Source organism: Schistocerca piceifrons, chromosome 7 (assembly GCF_021461385.2).
Source record: "Schistocerca piceifrons isolate TAMUIC-IGC-003096 chromosome 7, iqSchPice1.1, whole genome shotgun sequence".
In the NCBI taxonomy this organism is placed as follows: domain Eukaryota; kingdom Metazoa; phylum Arthropoda; class Insecta; order Orthoptera; family Acrididae; genus Schistocerca; species Schistocerca piceifrons.
In genome coordinates, this window is record NC_060144.1 from 116,098,613 (window position 1) to 116,122,444 (window position 23,832).

Consider the following 23,832-nt stretch of genomic DNA (forward strand, 5'->3'; position numbering starts at 1 on the left):
CAAGAGATGAATACACTAAGCAGATTCAGAAGGATGTAGGTCGCAGTAAGTACTGTGAGATGAAGAAGCTTGCACAGGATAGAGTAGCATGGAGAGCTGCATCAAACCAGTCTCAGGACTGAAGACCACAACAACAACATGGTTCTTTGGTGTGTATTCATTTCTGTGACACTGTCATAATCTTTGAGTTACTTGGAACCGTTTCGGCGCGAATGTGCAATAAATAGTCTTTGTTTCACTTTGCAGAAGTTAAGTTGTTATTTCGCTTTGTAAAAGAACAGTCAAGTTTTGTGATTGGTTAAAGTGGAAATTAAATATATGAAGACTGATACAAAACTGTTTTCTTGATGATGTGACAATTAAGAAGAAGTATATGTGAATTGTTCTGATCTTGGATTGTTTGATCATTAAGAATTACCTGAAAAACGCATTTGTTAGGTCTGCAAATATTGCTAAAATACAGATCTGGACCTTCTAGTAGTCAAAGTGGAATCACCCTAGAATCAACAAGATGAGCCATAACAACTTGGACGAAATCTACGTGGGAATCCATTCAAGATAAGTGCCAAAATTAATGACTTTTTTACAGTGACTTCATTATTTCCATTCTGACGATACCATCCATAGTCAATAACTTTGTTGTTGCCCAATAAAGCGATGCTACGTAAGCAACATTATTAATCTGATTTCTATCCTACTTTGCAAGTGTTAGTATTTTTTAGAAGCTCCACACATTTCTGTAGACAGCGCTTTGCGACAGATGAGGCGGTGTTCTGAGTGATGACTGGAAACAAATTATTTGGAGTGATGAATCATGCTGTAACCTGTGTCAATCCGATGGCAGTGTTTGGGTACGGCGAATGTCTGTAGAACGTTACCTGCCGTCAAGTGTACTGTCAACAGTGAAGTACAGAGGAATTGGAGGGGTATTTTTTGTGATTGCGCTAGACGCGGAGGTACAGGCACTCATTTTACAGTGTTATATAACGGCGTGCCGTAGAGGTACGGTTCGGTGAGAACGATTTTATCAGAGTGAAAATTTATCCTGTCATAACGCAGCGTCTGTGAAACAATAATTCATAGACTATAACAGTCTCAAAATCAAGGGCCCCAATAGGGACGGAGACAAGGGAGACTGCGGTCCCCCACCTTCCGCCCCTCCCCCTCCTTCCTCTCAGGGAAAGGAAAAAAAAAGTTCAAATGTGTGTGAAATCTTATGGGACTTAACTGCTAAGATCATCAGTCCGTAAGCTTACACACTACCTAACCTAAATTATCCTAAGGACAAACACACAGACCCATGCCCGAGGGAGGACTCAAACCTCCGCCAGGAGCAACCGCACAGTCCATGACTGCAGCGCCTCAGACCGCTCGACTCATCCCGCGCGGCTCAGGGAAAGTGAAAATCAGTGTAGTCACCTAGTTTTCCTTCAAGAATCCGATTTAAAGCTCGGCATTTAGCGGATTTGTAACAGATTCCGAAATGGAACATTTTTATGACTACTTACAATTCGCCATAGGTCTTCCAGAATATTAAAAATACTCCACACCCCCAGATCTTAGCCACCCCTCCCTCCCCTACGAACTATCGTATGGGAGCCATTGCTTAAAGTGGGTTGACCTGCCCATAGTTTCGACCTTAACCCAATGACAAACCTGTGGGATGTTTTGAACGTCGAGTTTGCTCCAGACCCTAGCGTCCAACATCACTTACTTCTCTTGCTTAGGCTCTTGTTGACAAATGGGCTGGCATTCCTCCACATCCATTAAGACACCTCATTGGAAGCGTCCTCAGCAGATTTCAAGCTTCATAAAGGTGAACACATCCCATATTAATGTCTACTAACAGGGGGATACGATATGATCAGAATCCAGACGCAGCATCTCACTAGCACATTTTTGTTAATGTACGGGGGAGCGATTGGCTGTACGGCGCCTGTTGAATGGGTCTCGCCACAGACTTGTTGGAAGAAGGTGTGGTATCATCTTAATCTTCGTGTACTACCAATGACGATGGCGTCCTCGTGGTATCAAGTAGCCCACAAAATGTTATTCACCAATGAGCAGCTATTTCGTATTTGTGACACAAATCGGTGGATTCGCGCCACAGACAGGCTGCAGAACAGACATGCCTGTCTAGTGCTCCTAAATCAATCCCTTCAAACAGCCTTTTCGGCTGATATCCAGACCCCTACTTTTCGAGGTCAATGCCAAATATGACTGTATGGTTGTTGGGCCACCATGTTCATGACATTGTGGAAGAAAGGGGTGCGGGGGACGATACGGACACACTTGGCTTCCTCTAATATAGGGTCATTGCATACTGGAAGTGTTTTCGCCTGCCATGGCACCGCAACTTAGTTGCTCAAGCTGGTATTTCGCCGTAAAAGTAGCGGGTGAGTGAGCTGGTCCTTGTCGTTTCCTTGTCATGCACCGTTTCCAGCTATGTTGTTTCACAGTTTATTTAATTTTTGTGGCACTATTGGCTACATTGTTTTTTTAAATAAAAAAGTTAGTTGCAGACAACAACTGGAAGGGTAAGAAGGAAGGAAGATAGGGTTTAACCTCCCGTCGACATCAAGGTCGTTAGAGACGGATCACAAGCTCGCATTGCGTCAAGCACAGGGAAGGAAAATGGCTGTGCCTTTTCAAAGGAACCAACCCGGCATTTGCCTGGAGAGATTTAGAGAAATCACTGAAGAGCTAAATCTGGATGACCGGAAGGAGGCTGAAATGTCGTCCTCCGAATGTCAGCCCCGTGTGCTAACCACTGCGTGACTATAACGGAGTAATAATTTGGGATTAAAAAAGCGGTCGAGACGTTAGACTAGCAAACCGCTGGTCCGTGTTTGATTCTTGGTCGTGGTTTTTGTTTCATTCGATATTTTTTTCGGTGTAATTGATAATATTCTGATAATAGGTATATTTTTTTATTTTTTAAAGAAAACGTAGGGAGGTGTGATTAGTAATTAAATAATAAGTACAAACATAATGTATTTACAGTTATTTTCATCATCATGCGTAGTACAAAAATATGCCTGAAGTCTATTATTGCGTAATCCTAACTGAGAAAAAAGTGGTCAGCGTATATGTCTGCCATGCAGAGGACCCGGGTTTGACTCGAGGTACTGCCAAAGATCTTTTTCTAGGTGGAGGACTGGTGTTGGGTACAAGCGTGATTCAAACTGAAGAGCTACTTGACCGACTAGTAGCTGTTCTACGATCTGGAAAGTCTGCCAAACGGCCTAGAGAGCAGTGTGCTCAACGTATGCCCCCCCCCCCTCCCCCCTCACACACAGACATCACATCTGCATGGCTGCGCAAGTTAGAGAATGACACGGCGACCCGGTAGACGTCCTCCTTCACGGCCTGAACGAGCAGCTCGTTTCTTTTTTTTTTAGATCTGCTGCATGTACTTAGTCCCTAGTGTGTTAACCGTAGCAACATCAACGCATTTTCCATAACGCATACAACCAAGGAGGAGTACTTTGTGCTCGGCAAAAAGAAATTTAAAATTTCATTACTTTTTGTTAACTTTCACTTACAACATACATTTTAAATAGGTAATGATGTATAAGTAGGTCTAGAACTTGAAAATACCTTTTACCTCTGTCTTAGCTATACCGTCGCATTTCCTGTAATGTGCACATCAACGAGAAGGGTACTTTTGACCACCACAAAAAAGTCTGAAAACACTACATTAGGTAATAACTGTCGTTGACTTTTATTCACAAAATATTTTTTGTTTAAAATATTTTTTAAACATATACAGTGATGTAAGAAGGGTCCTGAACCTGAAAATGTGACATTTGATGGCTCTGAGCAGTATGCGACTCAACTTCTGAGGTCATCAGTCGCCTAGAACTTAGAACTAATTAATCCTAACTAACCTAAGGACATCACACACATCCATGCCCGAGGCAGGATTCGAATCTGCGACCGTAGCGGTCACGCGGTTCCAGACTGAAGCGCCTTTAACCGCACGGCCACACCGGCCGGCTGACATTTGATGTGCAAAGTTACCTTCACTACTAAAATATAAATTTTTAGGTTACATTTTACTGAAAAATTACGAAATCAGATATAATAAATCAATCAAAACTTTTTATTTTGGAAATTTTAAAATTTCGTTTCAAAGTACATGACTTGGTTGGGATATTTTGGAAATGTTTGCGTAAGTACCTCGTACCACCCCATTTCTTTCGTATTGCGAGAGTTTATTATGGATGGATTAAAGCAAAGACGACAAATACTATGTTAAAAAGCGACAGCTATAGTTTTCTAAGCAGAAACAGCAGCCCAATGTGGCGCTGTCCACGACATTACGAGTTACAGGGATAGGGAACGTCGGCAGCGTATGGTGTGGGGCAGAGGCAGACTCTGCACTGGCGATACGGTAAATCGTTTTTGATCCCTCCCTCTCTGAAGAGCGCATTACGCACAAACCTTCTTAGCCCACGGCACTGTAGCATTGTACTGCCTCTGCTAAGCGGCTTGTAGGTCTTCGCCAAGCCGTCACTAGCTGTCTGCAGGTCCAACCTTTGCTCAAGCGCTATCACAGCTCCGCTGCAGCGCCCCTGAGTGGATTACGCTTGCTCTCTCTTCCTACCAATGACTCCCCTCGTGACGACTTTTACTTACTTCTGGTTATCGGTTGCTGTACCGAACTACTTTGGAAACCTACTTGCTAGTTGGTCTGTGTCTAGGTCATGCTTGCAGTGCTGCCACGGTTTCGTAGCTTCACCTTGTGTCTTACACGGTTTTCCTGCTCTACTCAAGTGTTTTCTGTGAGAAATAAAGTTTTCTTACAAATTATACAGCAGTAATTGACGAATACGACACACATCTTTGGTGGTCACTGATTGATAAACACCTGAGCGACAGAAATTCCTCACTCGCTATAAAACTTACAGTTTCGAAAATTCTTAGCGAATTAGAAAACTGGAAATTTGTGATTATAGAGTAATTACTGGTACATCTATCCTGTTCTTAATTACTTGCCGATGGTGGAATTTAATTACTAGAAAAACGCTGGATAAAACGCATTGTCCTAAAAAGGGATTAAGTCTAACATTATTGCATTTTTGGCCTGATTGGCTCAGTGCTAATAACGTGGTGCCCGGAATCTCAAGGCTCTCGTCATGTATGTCACACCGTCACCGATGGTCCAGCTAACCAAATGAGAAAGATAAAGTCGATAGCTCGAGTGGCGATCTTTGCGACGATTAGGCCACGTGCTCTCACTGGATTCACCATTTCTTTTCATTTCATTCCGATGTTAACAGTCCGCAGCTCGGGGTCGTGCGATAGCGTTCTCGCTTCCCACGCCCGGATTCCCGGGTTCGATTCCCGGCGGGGTCAGGGATTTTCTCTGCCTCGTGATGACTGGGTGTTGTGTGATGTCCTTAGGTTAGTTAGGTTTAAGTAGTTCTAAGTTCTAGGGGACTGATAACCATAGTTGTTAAGTCCCATAGTGCTCAGAGCCATTTGAACCATTTGTTAACAACAGAACTACATATCAAAAGCACGGAAATCAGCCAAAACGATCAGATCCATAACGAACATACAAATAAAATACTAGCGGCATATAGACATACAGAGGGGAAAAGTTCATTCTGCCGGATGGTATACTAAATTTCACCAGTACACTGTTCCAGAGCTCGCTTTAATAGACAAGTGAACTACTCACTGTTACAGACATTATCTCTGTAGAACAGATAACCAAACACTCGAGTTTTCCTAAGGCCATTAAGAGTGGTTCAATCATCAGCATTGTACTCCTACAAATGTTTGTGGAGTTGGCACTCGAATAAGATTCGTGCGTGTAATGTTTTTAATGCCAAAGGACCGACAGCTCTGTACAAGAAAATAGGAAAGAACGCAGTTTGCCGAGGCACTCTCTGAAAGTACAGAAATTATTCCTACCAAGGTTCTTTCAGTTTGCCCTGCCATATTTCTTTTTGTAAATTTGTGGTAAGTTCCTATGGGACCAAACTGCTGAGGTCATCGGTGGCTAGGCTTCCACACTACTTAAACTAACTTACGCTAAGGACAACATACACACACACACACACACACACACACACACACACACCATGCCCGAGGGAGGACTCGAACCTCCGATGGGGCTAGCCGCGCGAACCCCTGCCATATTTGGAGAACATCTTGAGGACAATGTGGCCAAACATCAACAGCACTTTTCCGGAAAATTACAAGATTTGGAATCCAGGTAGTGTCTGTTGCAGCTTTTATTTACTAAGATTAAGGTCCGAATGTCGGTAGTTATTACTCTGAGTGATCCGAGTGTTTCAAGAATAAATTAATATCTTACTCCTCTATTTTCTTGCAATAATTCCCACGTATGAACCAATGGCGTTGCAAGGTCGGTTATATTTCGTGCCTCAACGGTACAGCACTACGCGGGCATCAGCTGTTTCATTAGTAGCAGGGATGTTTCACTGATCTGTCCTTGTAACTAACCAATTAGCCTTTCTATGTTGGTATTGAGAAGGTAAGGGAAAACTACAGCCATAATATATTCCGAGAACATACAGCTTTACAGTGTGGCTTAATGTTAACTGCATCATCTTGGTTAAAATATTTCACAGGTGAAATGTATCCATTTCGTATCCTGGTTGGGCGACTACATAGAAGAATGTTGCTATTAAGAAAACTGAATCTGGTGTTGTACATCTCGGAGCTTGGAATGCTAGATCTCTCAATGGGAGTGATAGTTCAGAGAATTTAAAAAGACGAACGGGTAGGTTGATTTTAGATGTAGTGGGTATAAGCGCAGTGCGCCTACAGAAGGAACAGAGAAGGTACAATTTATCAACACGAAATCAAACACAAATATGCAGGGGTGGGTGTGTAGAAGTAAGTACGCGGAAGAATTGAGGAATATCACGTCTCATAATTGTCTAGGCAGGTTAGAGATTTTAAAAAGAGAAATGGATGGGATCAAAGCGCAGATAGACATAATGCCTACACCACTAACAATAACACAAATTTATATGCTTATTGTCCTCAGATGATGAAAAGATTGGAAGGATGTATAATGAGACAAAAGAAAGTGTTCATATCGTTAAGGAAAATAAAAATTGAGTTGCATGAGGCACTGTAATTCAATAATAGGAAAAGGAAGAGAAGGAAAAATAATAGGAATACATGAACCTGCACAAAGCAATCGAAAGAGAAGACACCTAGTAGAATTTGACTCAGAACTCAGTCATTGCTAACACTTGTTTTAAGCATCATGAAAGATAGCTGTATATGTGGAAGAGACCTAGATTCACGATAAGGTTTTAGATAGATTACAGAACAGAAAGATAGAGATTTTCAAACTTGATTTTAAACTGCAAAATATTCCCACAAGTGGATATACATTGTGGCCATAATTTACTGGCTGTTAACTTTTGATTAAATTAGAAGAATTTCCAGGAAGATACGAAATTAAGATGATGGGACTCAGATAAGTCAAAAGAACGATAGATTGCCGAGAGTTTCAAACAGAGCGTTATACAACGCTTAACTGAATAAGAGAGAGGAATATAATAGAAGATGAATGGTTAACTTTGAGAGATGGAATAGAAACGGCAGCAAAGTCAAAAAAGAGAAGGTCCAGTAACCATCCTTGATTAACACATACAGCAGCACTCCGTCATCAGGCCACAAGTGGCCCATGGGGACCGTCCGACCGCCGTGTCATCGTCAGCTGAGGATGCGGATAGGAGGGGCGTGCGGTCAGTACACTACTCTCCCGGACGCTACAATGGTTTTCTTTGACCGGAGCCGCTACTATTCGGTGGAGTAGCTTCTCAATTGGCATCACGAGGCTGAGTGCACCCCGAAAAATGGCAACAGAGCACGGCGGCCCAGATGGTCATCCATCCAAGTGCCGGCCACGCCCGACAGCGCTTAACTTCGGTGATCTCACGGGAACCGGTGTATCCACTGCGGCATGGCCGTTGCCTTGAATATCACATGAGACATAGAATTTCATTGACGCAAGGTGACAATAGAAAAATGCAGTAGATGAAACTATCAAAAAGGGATACAGACGACCAAAAATTAGACAAACAGTGAAAGTTGGTTGTTAAACTACCATTTTTAACTATGTAATCTGCAACTTTCACTGTTCAGTCATGTAGTGTATTAGTTAACCCAGGTCTGCTGCAAAGTCACAATTCTGTGATCCGTTATCTATTATAAACAGCAGAGTCGATCTTTGGGTCGGTCCTTAAAGTGCTCAGGAACTACAGAGCTGACCAACCAGCTCATATCCCGCCTCGAGGCATTCTGGGTTGCAAGTTTGAGAAAGCACCTTTGGGTTCTGGCGTGCTTGGATTAAGTCTTGTCTTTGATAGAGTAGCTGCCCACTTGCAGCTTTGCTGTGATTTTACGGTGTCCAGTGTGAGCGTGCAATTGGAAGAACTTGAAAGATTCCTCACTGCAGTTAGTATCAAATCTAGGATCTGTAGGTGCGAACATTACACTTCGTGTTTCTATGAATGATCTTTTCAGCAAAAGAGGTAGGCGCAATAAACAGACTGGGTTCATATTCCCTTGAGCACTGCACAAGGCGAGACCTTTTATTCTGGTTCATGTAAATACAGTTTCCTTTTGCTGTGCCCATTGCGAGAAAGTGAGTTCTCAGTACCTAGGTAATTTTCTACAAACTCTTTCCAGCCATATTCGATTAAAAGTTTGACTCATGGGTCTGAACATTGGACATAAGCTGTGATACGTTATAATCCATGGCATATCAGGAATTATTTTCATAGGTAGTTCGTTTTCAAAAGTCCTATCAGTGACCCTACGAAAGAAAGTGCAAAACGACGAAACAAGAAATGTTGGAGAAGGAATGCAAATCTGTGGTAGCATCCACAGAGTGGAAAATATAGATGCCATAGATAATAAAAAATCCTTTCGAAGTGTATAGTGTCTTGGAAAGCGGTTATGTGATGAATACCTGTAAGAGTAAAACGTATATAATGGAATGTAGTTGAATTAAATATAAGGAAGCTGAGGTAATTACATTAGGAAACACTAAATCAGTAGAAGAGTTTTTCTATTTAGGCAGCAAAATAATTGACGATAAACGAAGATAATTTGAAATACTGACTGGCAATAGCAAGAAAAGCATTTCTTGAAAACGAATATCTGTTAACATTGAATATAAATTTCAAAATTAGGGACTCTTTTCTTTCTGAAAGCAGTTAACCGATTGGACGATTAACAGTTCAGAACAGAAGTGAATAAAAATGTGGTCCTGCAGAATAATCCAGTTGATTAGATAGATAGATCGAATAACTACCCGTAATTAAGAGGCGCAGACTCTAATTGGGATGAAAAAAAATTATGGCACCATTTCACTAAAAGCAAAGTTTGGCGGCAGGAAACATTTTCAGTCATCACAGTATTGTCTGTCTGCTATTGGACGGAAGTGTGAGCCCTAAAAGTTATAAAGAGGAACGAAGATTACAGGAAGCAGACTTAAATGGATGTAGGTTGCAGTAGCTATGCAGAGGTGAAGAGACTTTCACAGGATGGACTATGCATGAAACCATTCTTAGGGATGATGATCTTTGATCTTCACAAAAGCAACATTCCGTAACGATAGCCTTAACATAGTTCACCTCTTACTCATTACGAACATTCAGAAGCTTGATTTATTATTATAATAATCTCAATTTCCAAATAAAAATTGAAACCCTAAGAATGAAAATGCACATTCGAATATTCGAAGATTCTATTGCGATACTATTTAGTCCTCAAATTGTTACCATTCAATACGGGTACGGACAGTACATTTCTTGCGTTATGGTCTCTGTAATGTTACGATTGTAACCTAGTTCAGTCACCACTTAATATCCTCGAGTATGGTATGGATAGGTCAAGGTTAGCATGCCTTTCTCAGGAACGGAAGCTTCCTCTTCCTTAGTGCCTTGAGAGGAATGATTGCTGAAGTAACTCAATTTGACACCTAAACAATTTAATGGCCGACAACATTTTAATCAAAATAGTTCAAATGGCTCTGAACACTATAGGACTAAACTTCTGAGGTCATCCGTCCCCTAGAACTTAGAACTGCTTAAACCTAACTAACCTAAGAACATCACACACATCCATGCCCGAGGCAGGATTCGAACCTGCGGCAGTAGCGGTCGCGCGGTTCCAGACTATAGCGCCTAGAACCGCTCGGGCACTCCGGCCGGCAACATTTTAATCGCTTTGATGACGACTTCAAGAACTTTGTCTGCTCTGTGTTCTATTTCACAAGTAGAACAGAAATTTGATTTTCCTTTAAGCATATTACAAATGTAATATAGAAATACGCGTGTTGAGGACAGTCCTCTAGTCACACGAGCTAAGACAGCAACGATGTCACAATACACTGTGTCTCCATTACAGATTACAGAGCAAAAATATCACATGAGGTCCTTCTGAATAACCACAATTTTGTTAGCTCGACATATCAACTCATTCGTTATATTTCATATTGTACGCACATTTCAGCAAAAGTTAAGTTCAAGTTATCTTTCCTTACGCAGTTCACTACAATCTGCAGTTTCAAATAAGACATGAAATCAAGGTTCCAGGGAAGTATATATTATTAGCCGTCCTCTTAGGGGTTGTTACGTAAATATGGTATCTTTTGTTAACCACTACTTTCATTTGGTACTACTTTCGAAATTAAAGTCATTTTTTGTCGATAACACTATCAGCTTACAGCCACAGAATGAGCAGTGGAATACCCAGTACTCTGTTTCGTTCTTAGCCACATGAAGTGTGAGTAATTGGAGATAACGCATCCTTTACATATCAGATGGGCTCCAAGGTTATCTGTCAGTCATCTCAATTGTTTACTATCTTAACAAAGTAAGATATGCCATGTAATTCAGACTACGTGATCTGCTTCCGTTCGTTACGTTATTAATGTTACAGCCTTTTTTAAGTAATCTATCTGTGGTACGCCAGTCTCTTAATCTGCCCACATCTGTCAATTTTGAAACTCTCAAAAAACCAGTTACATATTTCACGTGTTGTCTCCACCAAAAGAATTTAGAATCCATTCCTGTAACAAAATATAATGTAGTCTTCAACATATTGTGCTATTTATTTCCGGTTGAGTTCATTCGTCCTTCATACTACGCTAATATTTGCGAGGGATGTCGTCGTCTCTGTAAAAGACAACCAATCGCTTCTGTTCTCCACTGCATATGTGTCCAATGGTAGGCCCTCTAGTCTCTTCATAAACTTATTAAGTGCCATCAAACCAGCATATCTTGTGTGTTAACCGGAGGCCTAGAATCGACGCAGTCCACTTCACCCATCCGCCGAACCACACCGAACCACTCTTTTAGATTTATTGTGCGTTTCGGCCCCCGGTGGACCCTCCCCCGCCCCCAGGGAACGTCTCACACCAGACGCGTGTAACCCCTATGTTTGCGTGGTAGAGTAATGGTGGTGTACGCATACGTGCCGGCTGGAGTGGCCGTGCGGTTCTAGGCGCTTCAGTTTGGAACCTCGTGACCACTACGGTCGCAGGTTCGAATCCTGCTTCGGGCATGGATGTGTGTGATGTCCTTAGGTTAGTTAGGTTTAAGTAGTTCTAAGTTCTAGGAGACTGATGACCTCAGATGTTAAGTCCCATAGTGCTCAGAGCCATTTGTACGCATACGTGGAGAACTTGTTTGCGCAGCAATCGCCGACATAGTGTAGCTGAGGCGGAATAAGGGGAACCAGCCCGCAGATGGAAAACCGTCTGAAAACCATCAACAGACTGGCTGGCTCACAGGACCTCGACACAAGTCCGCCGGGTGGATTCGTGCCGGGGTCCAGGCGCTCCTTCCCAATCCGGAAAGCCGGCCGGTGTGGCCGAGCGGTTCTAGGCGCTACAGTCTGGAACCGCGCGACCGCTACGGTCGCAGGTTCGAATCCTGCCTCGGGCATGGATGTGTGTGATGTCCTTAGGTTAGTTAGGTTTAAGTAGTTCTACGTTCTAGGGGACTGATGACCTCAGCAGTTGAGTCCCATAGTGCTCAGAGCCATTTGAACCAATCCGGAAATATCTTGGATTTCTAAAATCTGGATTTGTGTACCTGCAAATTAATGTCATTTCACAGCTGTATTACACTGTCATGCAAAGTAGGTAATCGGATGCCATGTGCTGCCATGTCCATGATTGGGTGGTGGTGGTGGTTAGTGATTAACGTCCCGTCGACAACGAGGTCATTAGAGACGGAGCGCAAGCTCGGGTTAGGGAAGGATTGGGAAGGAAATCGGCCGTGCCCTTTCAAAGGAACCATGCCGGTATTCGCCTGAAACGATTTAGGGAAATCACGGAAAACCTAAATCAGGATGGCTGGAGACGGGATTGAACCGTCGTCCTCCCGAATGCGAGTCCAGTGTGCTAACCACTGCGCCACCTCGCTCGGTCCCTGATTGGGAGCAGGATGCATGCATATTAAAATTCAGTTCATTTCACGTTGGAGACGAGCTACAGCAGCAGAACGTGTTGGCTGGGAACTTTTGGGCACAGAGAAGGCCTGCCGTTCACAATAACAACGAACAGTGAGAAGGCAGGGGGAGTACCCGAACACAGGGACTTGCGGATAGAGTTCCGTGCTGTGACTGATGGTAGTGTCTCAGGGGCCAGAGTGACGACGCTCGCTATTTTTAAAATGGCTGGGGTAATTTTCTCGTGAAATCCTCATGTTTTGGGTGCAACGCGGCAGCTGAGAACCACATCTGAGCTATTGTTTGGCACGTTTCGCAGCCGACAGAACACCACAAATAGCATTCGAATTACCATTTTTCATTGGCGCTGTCGCCGGAAAGCTTCATGCGCATAATCCTGGTGGACGCGGACGCTCGACCGTTACATCAGCACACGTTTACAGTCACCGTCGACAATTGGTGGGAAGGAATGGTACTGGCGCCTCAATTGGTTGACTATGGTAGTGGTAGTGGAAGTCTAGACGAATTAGTTGTAATTCCATAATTGGTGAAATCTTAATCGGCCACGATTGGCCGAGTTCTGGAACAACGGAGCAGTCACTCTCTGGGCGCGGTGAGAATTTAAGGGTGCTCTTTCTGGCCGCAGCAGGATTCGGTCTCGCACTTTGTCGCCCTAGCCACAGAGTAATTTCATTCAATGTTTCACTTGTCAGGCCACCTGGATAAACGCTTATAAGGAACCGCTTGAGAGCGCGATCGCAGGTTCAGTCTTCAGTGAGACTTATGTGAAAAAGTTGTGTTCATAATTTTGACAGGAACATTATTAGCTGGTAATGACGCACCATGAGTGGCCTGTGGGGTGTATGTGTTAGGCTACACTTCACAAAACGGACATCGTTGACATTTAACAAATGTTCGTAACAAACCATTACCTTACATTATAAACACCGAATGTAAAATGGCGAGTGCAGTGCAGAGTCGAACCCTGCGCCTCGGACTGCACCTCCCAAGCAAATACACTAACGGCCAGCTTCTCGTGGATGCTGGTATGCCGCTCCTGGACAACATCTTCCGTCAGACCGCACATCTTTTCCATGAAAGGCCGCGGATGTGTGATAACATTCTCATCCCATAACTAAGACATCAGATTCATTTTTGAGTGTCCATGCGATGGACATGGACATGTCAACCCTTCTCCAAGCTGCTGGAGTCGACTGTTGGTGATACGATCTTTAAGAGAAAAAGCACAGGAATAACTACTGCTCAATCAAAGCTATATAGACCTCATATACTGAGGGCCCTGCAGGGCACCGTCGAGAATTGTTGACGATTGTTGTAAAAACTGGCGTAAAATTAGTGAAAGGAGTCACTCTCCAGAGTTCCACCTACAGTACAGCTGCCACAGTGGCTGAGCATAGATAGTTAAAAGGGATGAAGTGCAATGGTTGAGTAGCTTCTAATGTCGCACATTTCCGTAGTCAATGTTAAGTGACTTTTGAGATGATGTGAACAGTGACCATTTGACAGAGGGGTGACTGGAAATGAGTGATGTGGAGTGATGAATCACGCTATACCCGAGGCATTGACGGATGCCTGGATATCGAGTGTAGTGTCAACAATGAATTACAGAGGGGGTTGTGGTACGGTAAGGGATTGTTTTTCGTGGTTAGGGGGTGGACTCCTTATTTCAATTAAGTAAGTACATAGTGCGGAAGGATGTGAACACATTTTAAAGCATTGTGTAGCGTGTACAGTAAAGGCATAGTTCGGAGATGATGATTACGATTTTCGTCACAGTGCTCCGTGTCATAAAGCAACATGTGTGGGTCAATTCATCGTTAACACTAAAATTTCTGAGCTGGCCTAGTCTGCCCAGGGTCCCAACATGAACCTCTGTGGCGAGTTAGAGCGTCGGCATCACTCCAGACCCCATTGTCCGGCATCACTACTTTACCTCTTTAGGCTCTCAAGGAAGAATGGGCTGCCACTCATTCTCAGATATTCAGACACCTGATTAAATGAGTCATCAGTAAAGTTTGAGCTGTCATAAAGGCAAGGAATGCATAGACGACAAATAAATGTGGGCCAGTAGATGCCTGGATACCTTTAGTCGAAGCAGCGGCACTTCCGTAACAACAATTAACTTTCGTGAAATTGAACCATTCGTATCATTTGGATATGTACCACCTCCACGGCCAGGCAAGCCTCAACACTACAACACGTATATCTTGAGGACTAATTATGAATATTTTATAGTTCTAGAGTACATTTACGTAGCAGCCCCAACACACAGGATCATTTGGCTTGCACACAAAAAAAGCTACTGTTGGAGTACAGTACCATTATTGACAACCGCAAAATTTTCTCCATAAGATTTTCCGCTCCCTGACCGTTCTCCAGATCATTAAAAAGGTGCCATACAAATATCAACAGGGGATGGTGTTGCCCCTTACTACACTTTTCATACTTTCTCCTCTTGCCAGGCATGCAATAGAAGTTAAATACGAGGGTCATTCCACAAGTCGCGGCAATTGTGGTATATCTTGCTATAAAGCGACAAGATGAGAATTCCACGACGTCCATTGAATCGCTACGGCAGTGCGTATCTGAATGCCAACATAAAATAGGGTTTCAGTGCAGGAGGTCACGGTAGAGGTTGAAATGAAGCACACGCATCGGAACTTCGTACATTTACTGCGCACGAGTACAAATGGAACGAAAATGAATCAAAATCAGCTACTGTGCTTCAAAATAATGCCCCACAGCATACACACAGCATTGCTAACGATGGGGTAGGCGTTGATGCCATTGACATTGCCATCAGCATATGCCACCTGTCACCGGAACGCCGTGAGGACACTTTCCATCTTCGTAAGGCGCCTCCCACAGAGTGGTTTGCTCAGTTGTGGAATGAGGCCAAAGTCGCATGGACTGAGATCTGGTGAGTAGGTTGGGTAGGGGAGTATGCATTTTGCAGCACGGCCAACCCCTTACTGAATGTTTCAGTCGGTGCTACCAATCCATTCTCGCATGCGGTTGTAGTCTGTCGGTTGATGTAGGTAGCGTCTGCCACGGCCTTTCGAATGTGTTTACTTCAACTGCGATAAACCATAGTTACCATGACTTACGGAATGACCCTAGTATGTTGTCTTATTCTATTTTTTAAATGATGGCATTCACTTTGTATGTGCTGCAGTATTTTTCTGAAATTATTCCATAAAATTAATATTTTTCCAAAAGTGAAAATTGTTCCGGCGTAACGCCAAGCGCCTGAACGAAAATCAAGAACGATACAGCAGACAGGGCTGTGAGACGGCGTCAGCCAGTAGCAAGCTGACTAGGACGTCACCACGACAGGAGCGGCCTCTACACGAAGAGAATAAAAGCGACGCGCAGCCTAGCCGCGGCCGCACTAGAAGGGCCGTGATATTAACGATAGCGGTGACTGCGGAACTTGTGTGATTAGCTTGCATGGAAATTGTATAAAGCGAAAGACACTGATTATTTGCATATCGCCAATTGTTTGCGACACTTCAGTGTAGAAGGCAAAGTTAAGTATTGTCAATTCAATTCTTGTAATTGTGGGATCAACTTTCGATATCACACTTGTTATGGGTTGCAGATATCGACCGTAAGTCGCGACTAGCGCCCCTCCGCGGCTTGTGACAAGTATCAAGCGACCTCTCGTCCACTCTTGCTCGGAACGTCAACTAGGAATGTAGCTGATAGGAAGCAACCTCTAACAAGGCGCTTAGTCAAGTATGGCATGAGTAATGCCTCTCTAGGTATCTGTTTGTAATTGTTTGTATGCAGCAAATGAAAAAGCCTGTAACACATGTACAATATATATTATTTTTTAACAACGACTACTAATTATTTCAGTCGTTGTAGATACAGGCTATGTAGCCATCTCCTTACCGACTTCACTGTCAAACCTGCAATATATGTTTCTATTTAGCATTGGCCACCTGTCATCAGAACAACTGCCGACGAGAATCATAACAGTAACAAAAACCATTAATATGATTTGCTTGTAAGTTGTCTAGCTATCCGAGAAAACAGCTTCCTAGGCACCCTAAAAGAAACGAATGGGCAGGATCCCATAAAAACATATTCCTTAATACAACATTGTTAAAAAAAATGGTTCAAATGGCTCTGAGCACTATGGGACTCAACTGCTGTGGTCATCAGTCCCCTAGAACTTAGAACTACTTAAACCTAACTAACCTAAGGACATCACACACATCCATGCCCGAGGCAGGATTCGAACCTGCGACCGTAGCAGTCACACGGTTCCGGACTGCGCGCCTAGAACCGCGAGACCACCGCGGCCGGCTACAACATTGTTATTTACTACTCGTAAGGAACAAATTTTCGAATGAAATTCAAAAGAGTTTTAATCGAGACAGCTTTCTCAGTGGTGCATTTAATAACCTATCTTTTAATTATTTCTCTACAACACATCAGTAACCAATAAGTAACAAAGCCAAATTAATATTATTAAAAAAAATACACTTACAATTTAAATGCATTGTGCAACAGAATTAAAGGATCAGTTTTACAAAACCCTGTTATTGCCTCCCAGTGAGACGCGTAAGTTTGAAATGTGACTCAAAGGTCCGTACACTTTCCTCTCTAACGGTGCAGAATCGTGGCGCCCTGCGACATCACCCTCGGGCTCGACGACGTTTCAGAAACCAAGGTGTCGACACGTACGAAATAACTGCCACAGCCCAGAAGTTCATGTGACGTACTAAGTGGATTAATGATGTCACATTGGCACTGAAAGTCAGCAATATTCTGTCCAACGCCTCTGTGAACGTATAACTCAATGGGAAGGCCATCACAGCCATTGTTACCCACGTTTCTCCCCTTCTTACACCGGTAGACACGCATCGGAGAATGAAGAATGTGTATGAAGCGACACGTCTGTGGTTAACCACCGTTGTGGAATGGTGCGCCAAATTCCGTGCTGGTCGCGGTTCGACACGGGACGCCTGCCCCCATATCGCAAATATTGTAACACAAAAGTTACGCCAACGCAAGTGGGAACCCGACCTATAGTCCTGATCTCTCCCTACTTTGGACCCTTGAAGGGTAGGCGATGCCTGCCGCACCAGGATATGCAGAACACAGTTACGAACTTCTTGACGCACCAGCACACAGTGTTTTACCAAACAGATATCTTTAACCTCGTACGTCGGTGATATGATCTGCTCAATGTCACTGCGATTTTGTCTGACTGGCATAGCGATTTCGGACTGTATGGCCTTCGAACGGAAACTTTTTCATCGCCCCTTACGCTAAAGTCAAGGGACCGTTGAGCATTGTGGACGGTCATTGCAAGAAATCCCATGAAATCAGTGGGAGGAAACATACCGTCTAACGGCTCCTCATAGTCATAAGCCACACATTTCTCCAGTCAGTGCTAAGCGACGCTTGAGATGGTGTAAAGGGCGACGCACTGGACAGCGAATGACGGAAACGAGTGATTTGGAAAGATATCAAGCTATATCCTGTGACAGTCGGATGGAAAGGCAAATGGCGAATCCCTGTGGAACGTTACCTGCCATCATGTAGTGCCAGTACTGAAGAATGGTGGAGGTGGAGTTACGCTGTGGGGATGTTCTTCGTGATTATGATACGGTCCCTTATTGTGCTCAAGAATCTGTACAAGAATAGTGCGAAGGCGACGATTGCTTTTATCAACATAACAAGGCATCGTATCATAAAGCAGCGTCTGTGAGGCAATCGTTTCTAGACAATAACATCCCTGAAATGGACAGACCCGCCTGAATTCCCTACCCGCACCAAACGGAATATCTTTGGAAGTATTGGAGCTAGAATATCGAATTCACTTGAGACTAAAGGGTCCAACATTCTGATTTCGGCTCTTGAGGAAGATGGGCTGGCATCCTTCCATAGGCAGTCATATAGCTTACTGATTGTTTTCTCAGTAGAGTTCAAACAGCCATAATGGTGAGGTGTGGACACAACCTTTGTTAGTATGCACTCATAGGTGTCTCGTTACTTTTGATCAGACACCGCAAGTCATCCCCTAAACACAGCAGCGCTTTGAAGGCTTCCTTGTAAGAGGGGACGCTGAGCCACGCATTGAGTAAATTCACGAAGTCCTCTGTCGATCGAGATGACGCAGTGGTTAGGCAAGCCACGTATTCGGAACAACGGCGGTTCTGATCACAGTCCAATCACGTAATTAAGGTTTTCTGTGTTTACCCCTAATCGCTTAAGCTAAATGTTACGTTGGTTCTTCCGAAAAGAACGTTGCCGATTTCCTTCCCATCCTTTCTCAAAACAGGCTTACGACCGTCTTCAGCCACCTCAACATCGATAGGATGTCAAACCAAAATTTTCTTTCCTTCATTTTTTTGGATTGTTCTGGTAAAGCGAACAACATTACGTCGAGTTTTGGGGAGATCTGTAGTCAACAGCCGCGCGAACCAGCAACAGAATTTCTGTCAAACGGAAACACACAGTGGAATTCATAGATTGAAACACTAGTGACACTTTCAAGCTGTTCCTCCTCAGGTTGTGACCTTTTGCGGAGAGAGAGCATGTCTACGGAACCAGATAATGATTATAATGCTCCTAACGCCTATTTACCTCGCAGGAAAGTAGAGATAGCACCAGAATGAAAAATCTCAGTATCGCTAAAGCCATTCGAAAAAGTTCATGGTTGCAGCCGTGTGTCGTATACTACACCATCAGGATGACTGGCAGGTGACCAGTCGAAATATCGTGAAGTGCAGTAAAAAAACGACCGGTTGCAAGCCCGAAGGTTTTTGTAATACTCAGATCGGCGAGAAAATTTTAAAATTTGCAACACTATGTGCGCCAGAAGCTACTCACCACAGCTACTTTGTCGCCGTGCTGGTGCAACTTGTCAAATACGTAACGGGCCAGTCCGTCTGGAAGCGGCGTATTACAATCGGGGCCACGCATAATTTTGTCCTCTGCTGAAAAGATCATTATGGCTCCAGATTCTGTCAGCACAGCACTGTAACCGAGCTCTGAATATTCTCCTGTTCTCTGACAGTACCTGCAAGCTCCATGACAGATATGGCTCTTATATCGAAGACTCTCTGAAGAAGTGTTTCGACTGGATAAGGCGATAACAACGGTATCTCGTAACGTGGAAATTTTACTCAAGTATCTGCTGCAGGCATAACTTTCCAGATTACTTTCCAAAGGACACGGGTTATTTCCGACTGTTCTTTGTCAGTTTGGCCACGCAGCTTCGGACACGACAAGTGGTAGTGTGATCAGGTAAGCCGGCCGCGGTGGCCAAGCGGTTCTAGGCGCTTCAGTCCGGAACCGCGTGACTGCTATGGTCGCAGGTTCGAAACATGCCTCGGGCATGGATGTGTGTGATGTCCTTAGGTTAGTTAGGTTTAAGTAGTTCGAAGTTCTAGGGGACTGATGACCTCAGATGTTGAGTCCCATAGTGCTCAGAACCATTTGAACCATTTACCAGGTAACTGTAACTGAGATGAGGTGGATTTTCGCCGAGAGTGAAGCACAAGTAGGGTGATACACTTTAATAGATACACACCCCATGTGTCGACATTTAATCTGAATGGGTGAAGGCCTATCGTACACAGAGATTTGGTAGGAATTATGTTTGTAGGAATATGACATGCATTGCTTTTAGGTTTTCTGGGCATTTCTTGGCAGCACTAGACGAGGTGTTCCATTTGATCCTTTCTCAACGATGACAGAACGTTCGATGTATATCTTCACTTTTGTGTTGTCCCGCTAGGTGACGTAAATGGTATAGCCATACTAACCCATTCCAGAAATCAAACCAAGAACAACCGCCAAAATGAGTAATTCAGAAGCAGATATCCTCATTGTAGCAAAGCAGCTTACCAATCAAATTCTTTTCGGAGAATGCTGACATAATAGCTCCATACTTAGCAATCACATAAACCGCTCGCTCGTTGATAGATCCATACCTAAAGACTGGAACGTTACACAAGTCACACCGATACCAAAGAAAGGAAATAGGAGTAAGCCGATGAATTACAGACCCATATCGCTAACGTCGATTTGCAATAAGATTTTGAAACATTATGAGTTACCTGCAAGAAAACGATTTATAGACAAACAGCCAACACGAATTTAAAAAGTATCGTTCTTTTGAAACACAACTAGCACTTCATTCTCGCAAAGTAATGAGTGCTATTGACAGGGGGTATCAAATTGACTCCATTTTTTTTTTTTTTTTTTTTTTTTTAGATTTCTAAAAGGCTTTTGACGCCGTACCTCGCAAGCGATTTCTAAAGAAATTGCGAACCTATGGATTATGCTCTCAGTTGAGCGACTGCATTGTTGATTTCGAAGAGAAAGGTCACTGTTCGTGGAAACTGACGGGAGATCATCGAGTAAAACAGATGTAATATCTGGCCTTCTCCAAGGATGTGTTACATGCCCTCCAGTGTTCCTGATCTACGCAAACGATTTGGGTGATTGTCTGAGTAGAACTCTTAGATTGTTTGCAGATGATGCTGTCATTTACTGTCTTATAAAGTAATTAGATGATCAAAAGAAATTTCAAAAGATTGAGATAAGGTATCTGTATGGTCTGAAAAGTGAAATTTGGGAAGTAATCCACACAAGCATCAAAAGTAATCCGCTAATTTTCAGCTATATGATAAATGACACAAATATAAAGGCTATAAATTCAACTAAATAGTTAGGGATTACAGCTATGAATAACTTGAGTTGGAACGATCACATAAATAAGCAAATTAAATACTACAGTTTATTGGCTGAACACAAAAAATGCAACAGGTCTACTAAAGAGCCTGTCTGCACTACTCTTGTACGTCCTCTTCTGGAGTATCGTTGTGTGGTGTTGAGTCCACATCAGACAGGATCGACGGAGGACATCAAAAAAATTGAGAGAGGGGCAGCTCGTTTTGTACTATCTTGAAATAGTGGAAAGAGCGCCACGGATATGATACGTGAACTGCTGTGACAATCATTAAAACTAAAATGTTTTTCGCAGTGACAGGACCTTGTAATAAGCCGGCTGCGGTGCTTTTCGCGCATTCGAGAGTAGAACGGTAGATAAATACCTTGAAGGTAGTTTGATGAACCCTCTGCCAGATAGATAACTGCGAATGGTAGAGTAATCATGTAGATGTTGATGTAGATCCGTTCTTATCTGGTAACGAATAATATAACTCATCAACGTTAAACCTGGCTTCCAGTGAGACTCTAATGTACACATAGTAATGCGATAGGCTACTGCGGTCAGAATTTAAAGAGATTAGTGAAAGACAGTAGACTTTAGTTTATAAAAAGCATTTGACTGAGTGGGCCACACTCTTCTAATGTGTAAGTTGTAACATTACAAATCTACGGGAAACTCTGAGCGGGAACTGATTTATTTATGACAAATGTGCCGTAAAGTGGGGGATAGAACAGGGTTCTGTTTTGGGCCCGTTACTTCTTTAATACATGTCAATTATCTACGCCAAAACGTAACAAATGATTCTATCTTTTAATTTCAAATGACACAAGTGTTATTGTGAAAGACGTGAAATGTAAAGCGTATTATACAACAAATAAGATACCTCATGTTTTACTGACAAAGTGGGTACAGTTTCTGATGCGTAACTCCCGTAGAGTACTGTCAAAAGTTGATGCAATATCAAGTCGATCATCCCAAGTCCTTTTGGACTGAATATACACTGCATGTCCGAAAGGGGAGGAGGTAACGAAGTGAAACTCCACGGGTTTTAATGGTATGCGATGTTATTTCAGTGAGTAGAATATCGAATCAAATTTCCGGAGAAGTTGGCAATATGAACCCACTTATCAGTGTGAAGTTGCACACCCTCTGGTCGTGCCGGCCGCGGTGGTCTCGCGGTTCTAGGCGCGCAGTCCGGAACCGTGCGACTGCTACGGTCGCAGGTTCGAATCCTGCCTCGGGCATGGATGTGTGTGATGTCCTTAGGTTAGTTAGGTTTAAGTAGTTCTAAGTTCTAGGGGACTGATGACCACAGCTGTTAAGTCCCATAGTGCTCAGAGCCATTTGAACCCTCTGGTCGTGATTCGTACACTGATTCGGTTGGAAAGAGTGTCAAAGGCCGTTGTATCCTCGTCTGAGGCATGCTAATCCATAAATGTTGTAACCAGTCCCTGATCTACTGGATACTTGCACTGGGACGGAACTGAGGCCCGAACTGGTCCCACGCATGTTCTACGGGGAACAGATACGTGGATCATGCTGGCTTGACGCAGACAGTTCACAGAGACACGTGCTATGTGTGAACCAGGTTGTCCTGCTAGAAGTAGCACCCAGATACTGTGAGTTGAGGGGTAACTCCAGAGGTCTAGGGCGTCCCTGACGTACGATTGTGCCGTCATAGGGCTCACTACCAGTCGTAACAAGCGATGCTACCCCACACCGCGAAGCCAGAAGTAATACCGCTGTGCCTTTCCAGAATATTAGAAGAAAGGGCCTCCCCTGAGTCTGCCGCCATACTGGCTGACAATGGTCATCTGTAGTAGCGCACAACCTCGATGTATCGCTGAACCCCATGCGATGCCATTTTACAGCAGCCCACGCTTCCCTATCACGGCATGACTAGGAACGCAGCCATTTGTGTTGTGGTGTTGGTGTTAACGGCAGCCTACATACGGGACGGGAATTCCCTGTTTCGCCCAGGGGTGCAGGACGACACAAAAAATTGCACGGAGTGCACTACTTGTTTCTGGGAGGCAGGTGCAGGTGTGGAGGGGTGAATATGGGCTTGGTACACAATACCGTAAGCCTCCCTTGTGGTGCTCGAACGTCGTCGACCTTCATGACAAGTACAACCGCTCTCACGTTCTCACGCTGCCAACACCGAGCCCGTTACATCCGAATGCTCCAAAAATTTAAATATTATACAGTTCGACCAGCCAGCCATATGAAGACCCATAATGTGGCCTTTTTCAAAGTCTGTCAGAAACTAATAACGGTGTCTCACACGAGTACGCAGCATCTCCGTGTCCTTCATAGTGCCCAATATACGTTTGACACTGTTCGCCCCACTTACATACCCCACCAGGCCTGGTAACAACACAAAAAACGAACAATACTAATGCATTCTGATGACACACAGTACAGCAAGTCTAATTTTACATAACCACCGATAGTGTGTACGTGTATTAAGTTACAATAACATCCGACCTTGTCTTCGCGGTGCTTCAGTCTTTTCTGTCAGACAGTTGCATGGGGCTTTAAAAAAAAATACAATAAAAGTAATTACGAAGTCTCGTAACCGGTTGGCCCTGACTAGTATTACTACGCAATCTGAATGCATAAAATAACAATAAAGAATGAAAGGAAATTTC

General features: G+C 43.6%; 1 pseudogene; it reads right to left on the bottom strand.

Annotated features, from left to right (window-relative positions):
• Positions 1–7,854: 7,854 nt before the first annotated feature.
• LOC124709247 lies at positions 7,855–7,972 on the bottom strand (annotated as a pseudogene).
• Between the last annotated feature and the right edge of the window lie 15,860 nt (positions 7,973–23,832).